The 13999-nt window shown below is 37.2% G+C and overlaps 1 protein-coding gene across 1 annotated transcript in view; it reads right to left on the bottom strand.

The window, feature by feature from the left end:
* Positions 1-13999, bottom strand: part of BLNK (B cell linker) — a 138835-nt gene that overhangs the window by 1261 nt on the left and 123575 nt on the right. The gene's annotated exons all lie outside the window — the stretch shown is intronic.

The following is a 13999-nucleotide window of genomic DNA, read 5'->3' as shown; positions in this document are numbered from 1 at the left end:
CTCCTCTAACCCCTGACACAGCTGCTCTGTAGGGAGGATCTGGGAGACGTTCAATAAGAGGTGGGTTCCCAAGCTATACCCTACTTCCCACCCCCCACCCCAATGCTCCATAGCACAAAGGCAAAGGGGTTCTGTTTAAAGGGAGGTTTGAGTGAGCTTCAAAGACTTGACAGCACACTTCCCATTACTAGGGACCTAACTTCAACTGGAACAGACTGGAGCAGTTTGTACCCCTGAATATGCTTGAAAACTAAAGGACAATCAGCTACCAATGAATAGAGGCTAACAATTGCTGGTGATGCCAATAAATATAGCCAGAAAGCTTACAGACAAGATAAGGGAGACGAAGAGAGTGGGTAAAACTAAAGACGTACCTTGTGATCAGAAATAATGTGTGGGGGTTGAAGGCTATAGCCACATAGGAGCAACCAGAGGGGGAATGTCTTAGTTACAAATACCTGACAGAATGTAGGACAAAACTTGGAAACTCCCTAAACAGTGAAAAAATGCCAAGCCCCACACAGTGTAAATCTCTCTAATTAAGGGGGCGTAAACACAACCTCTTATTAATTAGTGACTAATCATTAAATGATGTTGACTCAGAAGCAACCCCTAGGAAGTCAGACTTGAAGATAAAAATGAGGGAGAAACAAGTTGAACAGTGACATCAGAGGCACAGACTTCATGAACTAGTCCAGCCAAGTCACTAACTAAAAATAAGCCCAGAGTGGACAGGAGAACTACCATGGAGAGATCCTACAATATATTATCTAAAATGTCCTGTTTTCAATGCAAAATTATGAGATGTTCAAAGAAACAGGAAAGTGTGACGGGCAAAAGTGGGCAATAGAAACTTCCTTCAGGGGGTACCAGATACAGGGTAAGTGTTATGCAGCAAATGTAGATATGTTCAAAGACCTAAAGGAAACCAAGTTTAAAGAATTAAAAGAAAGTATGTTGACAGTGACTCATCAAATGAAAAAAAAGATGGGAAGTAAGAATGGAATGAAAATTGTGGAGTTGGAAATTTCAGTAACCAAAGTGGAACTTTTGCTAGGGAGGCTTAACAGTACATTTGAGCCGGCAGAAGAATCAGCAAACCTGAAGACAGATGGAGAGAGATTACAAAATCTGAAGCACGGATGGGAAAAGTAAAGTGGGGGGAAAAAAAAAGTCTTCCTCACACTACGTGTGCAAAAGTTAACTAAAAATGTAAAAATGGATCATGAGCCAAAATGTAGGCAAAACTATAAAACTCGTGGAAGTAAATATTGTGACCTTTGTCTTCTTAGATATGACATCAAAATAACAAATGAAAAAAAAAAGAAATAGACAATTTAAAGCATAGAAAATTTTTATTAGAAGAGATTGAGCTGATCTATTTCATCTAGTTTAGTAATTTCAGTACTAAAAATTTTGCTCTAGACTTCATTCCTCCACTTCTGCTTTTATCAAAAATTATATCATTATAAGTTAGTTGCCCATCAATTATTGCTTTATGCACTTTTAAACTGAGGGGAAAAGTTATAAATAAACACATTTACTTATTTTATAATTACCATTATCAGTTCTGTCTGGCTTTGTGTGGGTTGGAATTACTATCTAGTGTCCTTTCAGCCTAAAGGACGCCCTTTGGCAATTCTTTGTAGGACAGTTCTGCTAGTAATGTTTATCTGGGAATGTCTGAATTATTTCCCTACCTTTTTGAAGGGTAGTTTTGCTGACTATAAAATTGGTTGGTAGTTTTTTCCCATTTAGCACCTTGACTATGTCCTCACTGCTGGCCCCCATAGTTTCTGTAGAGAAGTCAGCTGTTAATGTTATTGAGGACCCCTCGTATGTGATGAGTCACTTCTCTCTTGCTGCTTTCAAGATTCTCCCTTGTTTGTTTTTTTTTTTAATAGTTTGATTATAATATGTCTGAGTATACATATCTTTGAGAACTTGGAGTTTCTGAAGTTTCACGGATTTGTAGGTTAATATTTTTCATCAGGTTTGGGAAGTTTTCTTCAAATAATTATTTTTAATGCTTTCTTTTTCTTCTCTCTCCCTGGAACTCCCATTATATATATGCTGTTACGCTTGTTGGCCCTATTATCTTAGGCTCTGTTCATTTTTCTTAATTTTTTTTTCCTGTTCCTCAAACTGGACAATGTTAATTGATCTATCTTTAAGTTTATAGATTCTCTCTTCTGCTTGCGCAGATCTGTTGCTGAGCCCCTCAAGTGAAATTTTCATTTCTGTTATTATCCTTTTCAACTCTATAATTAAAAGTTCTAGAATTAAAAGTTCTTTTTACTACTTCTATCTATTTATATTCTTTATTCAGTTGAGACATACTTTCCTTTCATTATTTAAACATGGTTTCATTAAAGTCTGTGGTTAGAAAATCCAGTGCCTGGGCTTTCCTAGGATTTCCATTGACTGCTTTTCGCCCTGTGTATGAGCCATAGTTTTTCTTTGCATACTTTGTAATTTTTTGTTGAAAACAGAACATTTAAAGGGTTATAATGTGGCAATTCTGAAAATCAGCTTCTCCCCCAACCCCATTCTGTCCCAGGGTTTGTTGTTGCTTCTTGTAGTTGTTTGTCTAGTAACTTTTCTGAACTAATTGTGTGAAGTCTGTATTCTTTGTCATGTGTGGTCACTACAGTATCTGTTATGTTAGCTTAATGGCCAGCAAATGATTGGGTAGAGTTCCCTATACACCCAGAATGGAAAAATCTAGTGTTTGCCAGGGACTCTGTGTGTTTTTGTGGTACACCTCCTCCAACAGTCAGCCAGGCAGTTTACAACTATGCCTTAGCCTCCACTTTCTACTTTGGCAGAACCTCCAGGTCAGTCAGAAATGACAGCATGAGGCCTTCTCAGGGCTCTCCTTAGGACACACACAACCCTGACTGTGCATGTGGTCTTCTAGATTCCCAGAAACATGTTGTAACTTTACAAAGCCCTATGGACATCATTCATTCCCCAGCCTGTCCTCCCTAGCTTTTCAAAGGTCAGTCTCTTGCTTACCTCAATTGTTATCTCTTACTCAGGCAACAGTAACCAAAACATTTGCCTTTTAATGTTTCAACATTGCCCCTAGGTAGCAGCTTTAGTTCCACGCAAGGCAGACAAGAGCCAGTCTTCCAGAAAGCCACCAGACTAGTCAAAACAAATGATTACAATTCTTTGTGGTTGAGGTCAGTTCTGTTCTATCTATTACCAGGAATGGGGATTTTATCTTCAGGGCTACTGCTAATGTCAAATTTAAAGGTTAAAGACTAAAAACCTTCCCCTTAAGATCAAGAACAAGAAAAGATGTCCTCTCACCACTTTCACTAAACATTATACTAGCCATTCTAGTCAGGGCAATTAGGCAAATACAAGAAAAAAAAAAAAGGAAAGGAAGAATTAAAAATATCTATAATATGAAATGATGGGATTTGTATGTGAAAAATCCTAAGGAATCCACTAAATTTTTTTCATAATCTATACATGAGATCAGTAAGGGTGCAGATATACAAGATCAGTAGAAAAACCAGTTCTACTTGATTTTAGATTTTAGCAATAAACAATCCTAAATTGAGGGAAAAAGATTCCATTTAGAGTGTCAGCTAAAGGGCAAAAATAAATCTGACCAAAAAAAAAAAAAATGCAAGACTTTTATACTGAAACTACAAATCATTGTTGAAAAAAGTTAGACTTGGGATGCCTGGGTGGCTCAGTTGGTTAGACGACTGCCTTCGGCTCAGGTCATGATCCTGGAGTCCCGGGATCGAGTCCCGCATCAGGCTCCCAGCTCCATGGGGAGTCTGCTTCTCTCTCTGACCTTCTCCTCGTTCATGCTCTCTCTCACTGTCTCTCTCTCAAGTAAATAAATAAAATCTTAAAAAAAAAAAAAAAAGAAAAAGAAAAAAGTTAAAGACTTAAATAAATGTAGAGACAACTGATGTTTGTGGACCCAAAGACTTAATATTGTTAAGATTGAAAGACTTCCCAAATTGACCACAGGTTCAACACAATCCCTTTCAGAATTCTAGCTGCCTTTGTTTGCAAAAAATTGACAAACTGCTTCTAAAAATTCATATAGAAATGCAGAGGATTCACAATAACCAATAGCGAAAACAATTTTGAAGAGAAGAAGAAAGTTGTACAAAGCTACTCTAATCAAGACCATTGAGTCCTGACATAATAGACATGTAGATCAATGGAATAGAACTGAGAGTCTGGAAATAAATTCATACATTAATAGTCAATTGACTTTCGACAAGAATGCCAAGACATTTAAATATGGAAAGAACAGTCTTTTAACAACTGTTGCTGTGACAACTGGACATCCACGTGCAAAAGAATGCATTTGTACACTACCTCACATCATATATAAAAGTTAATTCAAAATGGATGAAAGACCTATAGGGGCGCCTGAGTGGCTCAGTGGGTTAAAGCCTCTGCCTTCGGCTCAGGTCATGATCCCAGGGTCTTGGGATCGAGCCCCACATTGGGGCTCTTTGCTCTGCAGGAAGCCTGCTTCCCCCTCTCTCTCTGCCTGCCTCTCTGCCTACTTGTAATCTCTGTCAAATAAATAAAATCTTAAAAAAAAAAAAAGACCTATATATTAGAGATAAAACTCTAAAAGAAACATAGGTGTAAATCTCTATGATCTTGGGTTAGAAAAGAGTTTCTTAAAAGACACCAAGAGCACAGAAATCAAAGAAAAATAAGGTTTTTTAAAGAAAATTAGAATTCATTAAAATGAAAAAATTGGGTTTCAAAGAACTCAAGAAAGTGAAAAAACAACCCAAAGAATGGAAGAAATATTTTCAAGCCACTTACCTAATATGGGAATTGTACCCAAAATATATTAAAATGATCATAACTCAATAATAAAAAGACAATTACATCAGAAAATGGTCAAAGGATTTGTATAGATACTTCTCAAAGAAAATATAAAAATAACAAAATCATATGAGAATATGCTTAACATCTTTAGGTACTAGGGAAATGCAAATCAAAACCACAATGAGATAGTAATTCACACCTTTTAAAATCGATGTAATCAAAAAGACAATAAGTGTTGGTGATATGTGCAAAACTGAAACTCTCAGATGTCTGTCAGAATGTGAAGTCATGCTTTGGCAAATGGTTGGGCATTTCTGAAACTGTTAAACCTGGTTACCATATGACACAGCAATTCCATTTCTAGATATAGATAAAAGAATGAGGACATATGCTGACCTAAAAACTTGTACACAAATGTTTAGAGCAGTATTATCCGTAACAGCCAAAAAGTAGAAACAACTCAAATGTCCATCAACCAATGAATGAAAAAAAATGTGGTATGTCTGTAGTATATATTATTAGAGATAAAGAGAAATGGAGAATTGGTATATGCTGTAATCTGGATGAACCTCAAAAATGTACTACATGAAAAAAGCCAGTTACAAAGGACCACATATTTATTGTATGATTCAATTCATATGAAATGTCAAGAGTATGCAAGTGTATAGAGACACAATAGATTAGAAGTTAATTGTGATGGGGACTGATGGAGAATAGACTGCTTAAAGGAATGGAATTTATGAGGTGAGAATGTTCTAGCAGATTGTGGTAATGATTCTACAACTTTCAGTATAATAAAACCCATTGAATCATATAGTTTTAAGTGGGTGAATTTTATAGTATGTGAATTATATATTGATAATGCCATTAAAATTAGCACCTAGTAAAAGTTGTTTAACCATTAGAAGGAGAAAGCCTGTTGCTAAGGAACACAGAAATGGCAAATGTAGGAATAACTATTATTTTTAGGAGTGAAAAAGAATAAACAAGGAAGAAACTCAGCATTTAGAATAGGGCTCCCTGGATCCCTAGTCTGAGATTCAGACCTTACTGAAGGGGTTGTAGCCACCAATAGCACATTCAGCTAGATGGTGCAGACTTTAGCTTGTCTGTAGCGGTAGTCAATTCAGAAGCTCTGAAACTCATTGGTGGATGCTGGTCAGCAAGAGCTCCTCTGTTGTAAACAATCTGCTGAGTGTTACAGAAACTGGAAGGCAAGGGCAGCCTTAGGCTGGTCCACAGGTAGTTGCCCCACTGAGTGGCAGAGAAACTCACTAAAGGGTGTGGTCAAGCTGGAGCCTACTAGGTGGCTGAGAGAAATTTGCTTATAAGCACTGGTTGGCTAGAGCCAGTTAGCAGAAATTGGCCTGTAGGGTGGCAGAAAACTTCAGTGGGATGATGCCACAGGCTAGAACTGGACCTGCTGTGTGGCTGAGAAACACTGAAGAGTGTCACTGGGCATCCCTAATCCACTTTTGGGAAAAATCACCATTCATCACCAGATATACTCATCCTGCCTGTCAGGGTGTTAGGTTTTCTGAACTAGGACTCTCACACTGGCATAACATACCTGTCTTGGTTCAGAATTAAATTTTCTTTGCAACTCAGCAACTCTATTAAATCCTGAGTTTGGTCTTAAGTGTTTTCTTCTTTCTCTGCAGGAGATTAGCAACTGGGTTGCCACTTTATACCAGGGATGGTCCATGCCTCAAATACCCCCAGGATGAGGTCCTCACTACGAGCTGGGTGGTTAGTAATCTGGTCCAAAGACCTATCTTACTGCCTACTTTTTTGGACTACTCCAGTACTAACCTTGTTAGTTGGGTTTTCTGAGGAGCAGATGCTGAGTTTGGAATGCAAGAGGCTTATTGAACAGTAATGCCTGGGAAAAATTAAAAGGGGAGGGAACAAAATTGAGTAAGAAAAACCTTGAAACCATAGTACAGATACTGGTGGGAAAACAGGATTTGTGAATGGAAGTAGGATTGGGTATAGAAAGCTTCAGTCTGCCATGCATTGATGATAAAATCAGCCAACTCAATGAGTGTATTCGGTCAAAGACTTCCCATTAGAGTTCCCTGTTGGGGAGAAATGACCAGAGTGAAGACTGTCTAGGAAGAGCATGGATGCTCAAAACCCAAGGTAGATTCTAAAAGCACTAACAGCTGAAGGCTGTCGTCTAATTGCATTCCTCAAGTTGAATGCCCAGTTTTTTCTTGATGGGGAAATTCAAGCAGCACATCTCCATGGCTGCTGCTGTTAGGTAATGTCAAGTAATGACATTTGTGTTCCTGGAGTCCCAGAAGGGGAGGAGAAGGAAGAGGACAGGCAAAATATCTGCAGGAGTAATGGGGTTTTTTCCTAAATTTGATGAAAACTAAATCTAAGAAGCAACATGAAGCTCAGGCAGGAAAAGAATAAAGACACATCACACTAAGACACACCATAATCACATTTTCATAATCACAAGTGATAAAGAGAAAATGTTTAGAGTGGCCAGAGAAGAAAAAGCACATATTATGTGCTAAGAATCAAAGAGAAGAATTATAGCATACTTATCATCAGAAGCTACACAAGCCAGAAGACAGTGGAATGATAGCTACAAGGTATTAAGGGGAAAAGTCATTCTTGAATTCTTTAGAAAAATTATTCTTCAAAAATGAAGATAAAACAAAGACAATTTCACACAAGAGAAATCTAAGACAAGTCCTCACCAGCAAAATTGGACTATCTTAAATATTAAGAAAAATGCTTCAGGTGACAGGAAAATAATGCCTGATGGATATTTGATCTACACAAAGGAATTAAGAGCACTGGAAATGTTAGTAAATGAATAAGTATTAAAAGACATTCCCTGCTTTGTTTAGGTTCTTTTAAGGAGAATTCATCATTTAAGGCAAAAAATAACATCATGGTATTTATAACCTGTAGAAGTAAAATGTATAACAATAGTACAAAGTCACAGAAGGAGAAATGGAGATACACTATTGTATTGTATTTGTATTGTATTGAAGATAAATTGTAAGTAAAAGATGTATTTTGTAAACCCCAGAACAACCATTAAAAAGAATAAAGAGATATATAGCTAGTAATTCAATAGTGAAGATAGACTTGATTTGAAAAACTTCAACCCACCAGAAGCCAGAGAAAAAGGGAGGAAAAACAGATGGGATTATGTTAATAAAGAAAATAGATTTAAACCCAATCATCAATAACTGTATTAAATGTAAATGGTGAAAACACTCCCATTAGAAGTCAGAAATTATGAATGAGAATAAAAATATGTAGATTTGAAAGCAAAAAATAATGCTAGGGATAAAAAGAAACACTTAGGATAAAGAGATCTGTTCATTAAGAAGATATAACAATTCTTAAGTTCTATGTGCATAATACCAAAGCTTCAAAATGTATGAAGCAAAGATGAACAGAATTACAGAGAGAAATCCACAAATCCACAAGTACTGTTAGATATTTCAACACTCTCAGTAATTGATAGAACAGGTGGCAAAAAAAAAAAAAAAAAAAAAAAAAAAAAAAAAAAAAAAATCAGACCACTAAGGACATAAAAGACATAAGAAACATTACCAATCAACTTGAGCTAAATGAAAAAAATTTTTAAAGATTTTATTTATTTATTTGACAGAGATCACAAGCAGGCATAGAGGCAGGCAGAAGCAGACTCCCTGCTGAGCAAAGAGCCTGATGTGGGGCTTGATCCCATGACCCTGAGATCATGATCTGAGCCAAAGGCAGAGGCTTAACCCACTGAGCCATCCAGGTGCCCTGAGCTAAATGAAATTTTATAACACTCCACCCTCTACCTTTATATGTATATAGGGGACATCCACTGGATCATTCCAATTTTTAATAAATTTAAAATAATTGAGTTCATATAGACTATATTTTCTGTCTGCAACAGAATTCAATCAGAAATCAATCTCAGAAAAAGATTTGGAAAATCGTCAGATATTCAGGAATTAAATAGCACTTTTCTGGGGCGCCTGGGTGGCTCAGTGGTTTAAGCCGCTGCCTTCGGCTCAGGTCATGATCTCGGGGTCCTGGGATCGAGTCCCACATCGGGCTCTCTGCTCGGCGGGGAGCCTGCTTCTCTCTCTCTCTCTCTCTCTGCCAGCCTCTCTACCTACCTGTGATCTCTCTCTGTCAAATAAATAAATAAAATCTTTAAAAAAAAAAAAAAAAAAAATAGCACTTTTCTGATCAACCAATGGTTTAAAGAAAAGAAATCACAAAATCTGAAAATGTTCGAAGTGAATAAAACTGAGAAAACTATATTAAAATTTGTGAGATATTCTAAAGCTGTGCTTGGAGGGAAACTTTCAGCTTTAAATAGTTATATCAGGGGCGCCTGGGTGGCTCAGTTGGTTAAGCGACTGCCTCCGGCTCAGGCCCTGGATCCTGGGATTGAGTTCCACATCGGACTCCCTGCTCGGCAGGGAGTCTGCTTCTCCCGCTGACCTCTCTCCTCTCATGCTCACTCTCTCTCTCAAATAAATAAATAAAATCATTTTTAAAAAATTTAAATAGTTATATCAGAAAACAATAATGTTTTAAACTTATTTATATAAGTTCCCATCTTTAGAAAACATATAAAGAAGAGAAAATTAAACCCAAAATACGTAGAAAGAAGGAATAATAAAGGCATCTGTGGAAATGAATGAATAGAAAACAGACAAATAATAGAATTAATGAAACTAAAATTTGGATTTTTGGAAAGATCATAAAAATGATCTTTAGCTGGACTAAAGTAAATAAGAAAATACATATTACCAACATCAGAACTGAAAGAGGGGATATTAATCCAGACCCTACAGATTTTAAAAGGATTATATGAGAATATTACTATCAACCTTATGTAAATTAAACATTCTATTTGAATTAGATAAATTATTTAAAAGACATTAATTAACAAAACACATAGAAAAAATAGAAAGTCTCAATAGCCTGTATCCATTTAAATAATTGAATTCATAATTAAAAACTTTCACACAAAGAGAACACCAGCCTATATCTAGGCCTTGTTGGTGAATTCCATCAAACATATAAGGAAGCAGTAATATCAGTGCTTTACAAATCCTTTCAGAAAGCAGAAAAGGGAACATTTTTCATGTTATTTTATGAGTCCATCATTCCCCTGATACTAAAACCTGACAGACAATATAAGAAAAGAACACTACAGACTGACATCCCTAGTGAATGCATGTAAAAATCAAATAAAAAAAAAAAAAGCAAAGCAAATCGACATCCCTAGTGAACGCATGTAAAAATTAAAAAAAAAAAAAGCAAATCAAATCAGCAATATATAAAACAGGTCATATATCACGATCAAATAGGGTTCACTCCAGGGAAGCAAAATAATATATTTATAATACATATTATTTATCAAGGAACTTACATCCAGAATATATAATACATTCTTATAATTTAATAAAAAGAAGACAACCCAATTTTTTTTATGGGCCAAAGATTTGAACAGACATTTCAAAGAAGGAAGATATATACACATGACAGGGTGTTCAATATCATTAGTCCTCAATAAAACACAAAGCCACAGTGAAATACTACTTACATACCTACTAGGATGATTAAAATACTGATAGTATTGTGCTGATTAGAGTGTGGACCAACAGAACTCTCATATACTACTGATGTCAGTGTAAAGTGGGACATTTACTTTGGAAACATTTTGGAGGTTTTTACAAAGTTAAATATACATATTCCGTGTGACCCAGGATTATCACTCCTAGGTATTTACCTAAGAGGGATGAAAACAGATGTTCACATAAAGACTTCCACACAACCGTTCATAGCAACTGCCATCCTTCAAAAGCCAGAAACAATCAAACTCCATCAATGAGTGTACAGAAAAACAAACTGATATATATCCGTATGCTAGCATACTACTCAACTTAAAAAACAACAACAACTATGATACACATAATGATGTGGATGAATCTCAAACACATTGTGCTGACCTCCAAGTCCTGGAGTGTCCTTTTCTGGGTTCTCCTCCCTTTCCCTTCTTGCTCCCACCATACTAATCTGGAGCCTCACTACTCCAGGCCTCAGTTAATCCAAAGTCCAGTCTGTCTGCCTCCAGCCTTTCAGTTTTGTGTACCTTTTCAGAACAATCTTCATAAAACACTATTTCCTTATGTCATCCTGAAAACCAAACAAAAATGTAAAACCACCAGTATCATGTTAACATTTAATGCAGTTCCTCTAATGCCCCAGCTTCCTGGATATTTTCTAAGGTTTCTTACCAAGCCAATACAATACAATACAATACAATACAATACAATACAATACAATACATTTTCCTATTAATGAGTCTATACATGAATTTAAGTCTTCCGACTTGTTCTGATATCCTAGTCAATGAACTGCCTTTGAGACTCTTAGAACCATGAGGTCAAGGATGTAATACAGGTCAGCTCTCCCTTCAGACTTTTTTCTCTCAGTCAGAGGCAGTTTCAGGCTTCCAGTTATCCAGCCTTGAATCAATGGAATCAGTGTGGACTCATATTTCACCCTATATCCCATATGTGGCCAGTCACCATTCCCTCTTAGTCGTTTAGTCTTAGTGCCTCTTAGACATTTCCCTTATATCTGTTTCTTTATGGGGCCCTGGTCACCTACCAGAGGTTAGCCCCATATCTTCTCACAACAGCTTTCCTGCAATAATCTTCAAATTGTCTTTTGCCTCTAGACTTACAAGTGAGGTATTTGTAGGAACCTACTATGTCTAGGTATCTGTATATATTAGTCTTATAAAAACTCTACAAGGTAAATAAAAAAAACAAGTTCACCGAGCACTTTGTTCAAGATGATACAGCTAGTGAAGGACAGAGCCAGCAGGATTAAAACCTAGGCCTAAGTGGGCCCATTTATAGGTAGGAAAAAGATAACAGACAAAATTTAGAAGTTCTACATTTGTCTAGGGGGAAAATGTGGGGGGCACACTGCACTTAAGAGAACAGGCAAGTTCTTTTAAGTAGGGACTTTTATTCCACTTAACATTATTTATTTGAAGGGTTATTTTAATTGTGTACCATTATTTTAAGCACAATTACCATCCTGGATAAAGGTTCTGTTTGATATTTTTATAAAGTGTTGACTCTGATATTAGGAGATATTTGGATGGCTGTTTAGTTACCTTCAAGGACTTGAGATTACTTGTGTGTTTCATGTGCCTGACATACATATGGACAGACATAGACAAGGCTCAGTAAATGATGGCGGGTTGAATTAAAGAATAATAATTAACATTTCCAAGTTTTACTATATTTAACACACTCATTTAACAACGCCATAAGGTTGGTTGCATTACCACCTCCATTTTATGAGGAAACCAAGACACATAACTTGGCGAAGTTCACACTATCTATTACTGGTGAAGCACGGATTACAAACAGAGATTAAGGCAACACACTCTTAAGCCCTTGCACTAAACCAAAGTAGCCTCATGCTTCTTGGCTCACGGAAGAGTTACTTTCAGGTCCTTAGTAGAAAAATATATGCATTTTGATGCTTCACATTTTAAGATGTAGGGCAACTGTCCTTAGCCTTGTATCCTTGGACCTGTGGTCCATGGACAGACCCTAGGGGACCATGTATCTCATGAAATTTGAGTAGAGTTTGTGTGTATGCATTACCACGTTCTGATAAGTGCTATGGGCAAACACCCTTAGCGCTTATCAAATTCTCAAAGAATTTTATAATAATCAAAAGATTAATAACCATGGGCATAGAGAAATATATGGGATTTTCCTGAGACAAAATTAAAATTATTAAACATTCAAAAATACTTATAGATGGGTTTCTTTGAAGGATTGCCCATGGACTACATTTTATCTGTAAAGGAGATATTGTTAGTGGACTAGAAATTAATATTTATTAGGCACAACTAAATGCTAGGTATTTAACATTTACTAGCTTATCTTGATTCTTGTATCATTACCAGACAGATATCATTTTACAAATGTATACACTGAGGCTTAGAACAGTAAGAACATGCCCTATAACAACCTGATAAATGGTAGGACTAGGGTACCCCAACCTAACTCTGAAGCCGCTGCCTCCTCACCTCATGGTTAGACACAGCTGCTGAGTGCCAAGGGCACTCAGTGCAACCAGCCTTGCTGGGAGGCAGGTGTTTCAGTGGTTTCCTTGCGACGCTGCCTGGAAACAGCGGCTGAGTTATTCGGCATCTTAGGGCCATTTTGAAAGACAGGAACTCAGTCTGGCTGAAGATCATGTCTTGTTCACATCTCTACATTCTATTCTCTGGGCCTCCCTTTTCGGCAAGCCCGTCACAGCTGCAGTGGGATGGGTTTAGCTCCCAGAATGGAGGGCGTGTGGACCATTGCTTTGGCTGACTCGTCATAGCACACTTCAGGCTTCTGGTGGCCACTGGCCTCCTCTTCCCATCTCTGTTGTCAATTGAACAAAGGAACATTCCTCCTCCCACTGCAGCTGCAATGGAGTTTGGAACACCCTTTAAACATAAAACAGGAACTGTAGTGGTTAGATTCCTTGAGCTGCTACGTGATGTACTTCTCCTTGACTAGTGAATTTATTCTACCACCTAGCTCGCCTGAACATCTTCCTATGCCAAACCACCTGCTGGTCAAACACTGCGGATCACGGACAGGGCCTTTGAGAGCTTTTGAAAGCTTTTCTAGTTTCACAGAGTAGCTTAGGAAGGTTTTAGAGAAGTAGGTAGGGTCATCCTCTTATAACAGGTAAGGAGGAAAAGACTGCTGTCTTGGATAGGGTGTTTCTCCAGCTTAGGGGAGAAGTGGATCCCTCAACAGAGACTGGCTTATCTCCCAGAAATTCTCCCAGCCTCTGCTCCAAGAAACTGACCCTAGCAGAGCTGAATGTCAGTCATCTGGATTAGTATTATCTCATGGCTATTCTCCTTCACTTAGTTGGAATAGGCTACCTGGGAGCAGAGAGAGGGGATGAATGCAAAAACGTTATTATGGAGCCAGGATCACTGTGGTAGCAGAAGGAATTAGTGGGAATTTCTTCAAGTAGAAAATAATTCCTTATAACACTGAGAAAAATTGAAACAGAAACCTCATACTTTAACTACAAATGGATGCTTTACTTTACAAAAGATAAACCCAGTTTTCGTTCAATTGTGAGT

Source organism: Mustela lutreola, chromosome 4 (genome assembly GCF_030435805.1).
Source record: "Mustela lutreola isolate mMusLut2 chromosome 4, mMusLut2.pri, whole genome shotgun sequence".
In the NCBI taxonomy this organism is placed as follows: domain Eukaryota; kingdom Metazoa; phylum Chordata; class Mammalia; order Carnivora; family Mustelidae; genus Mustela; species Mustela lutreola.
This window is presented reverse-complemented; position numbering and strand designations above follow the sequence as displayed.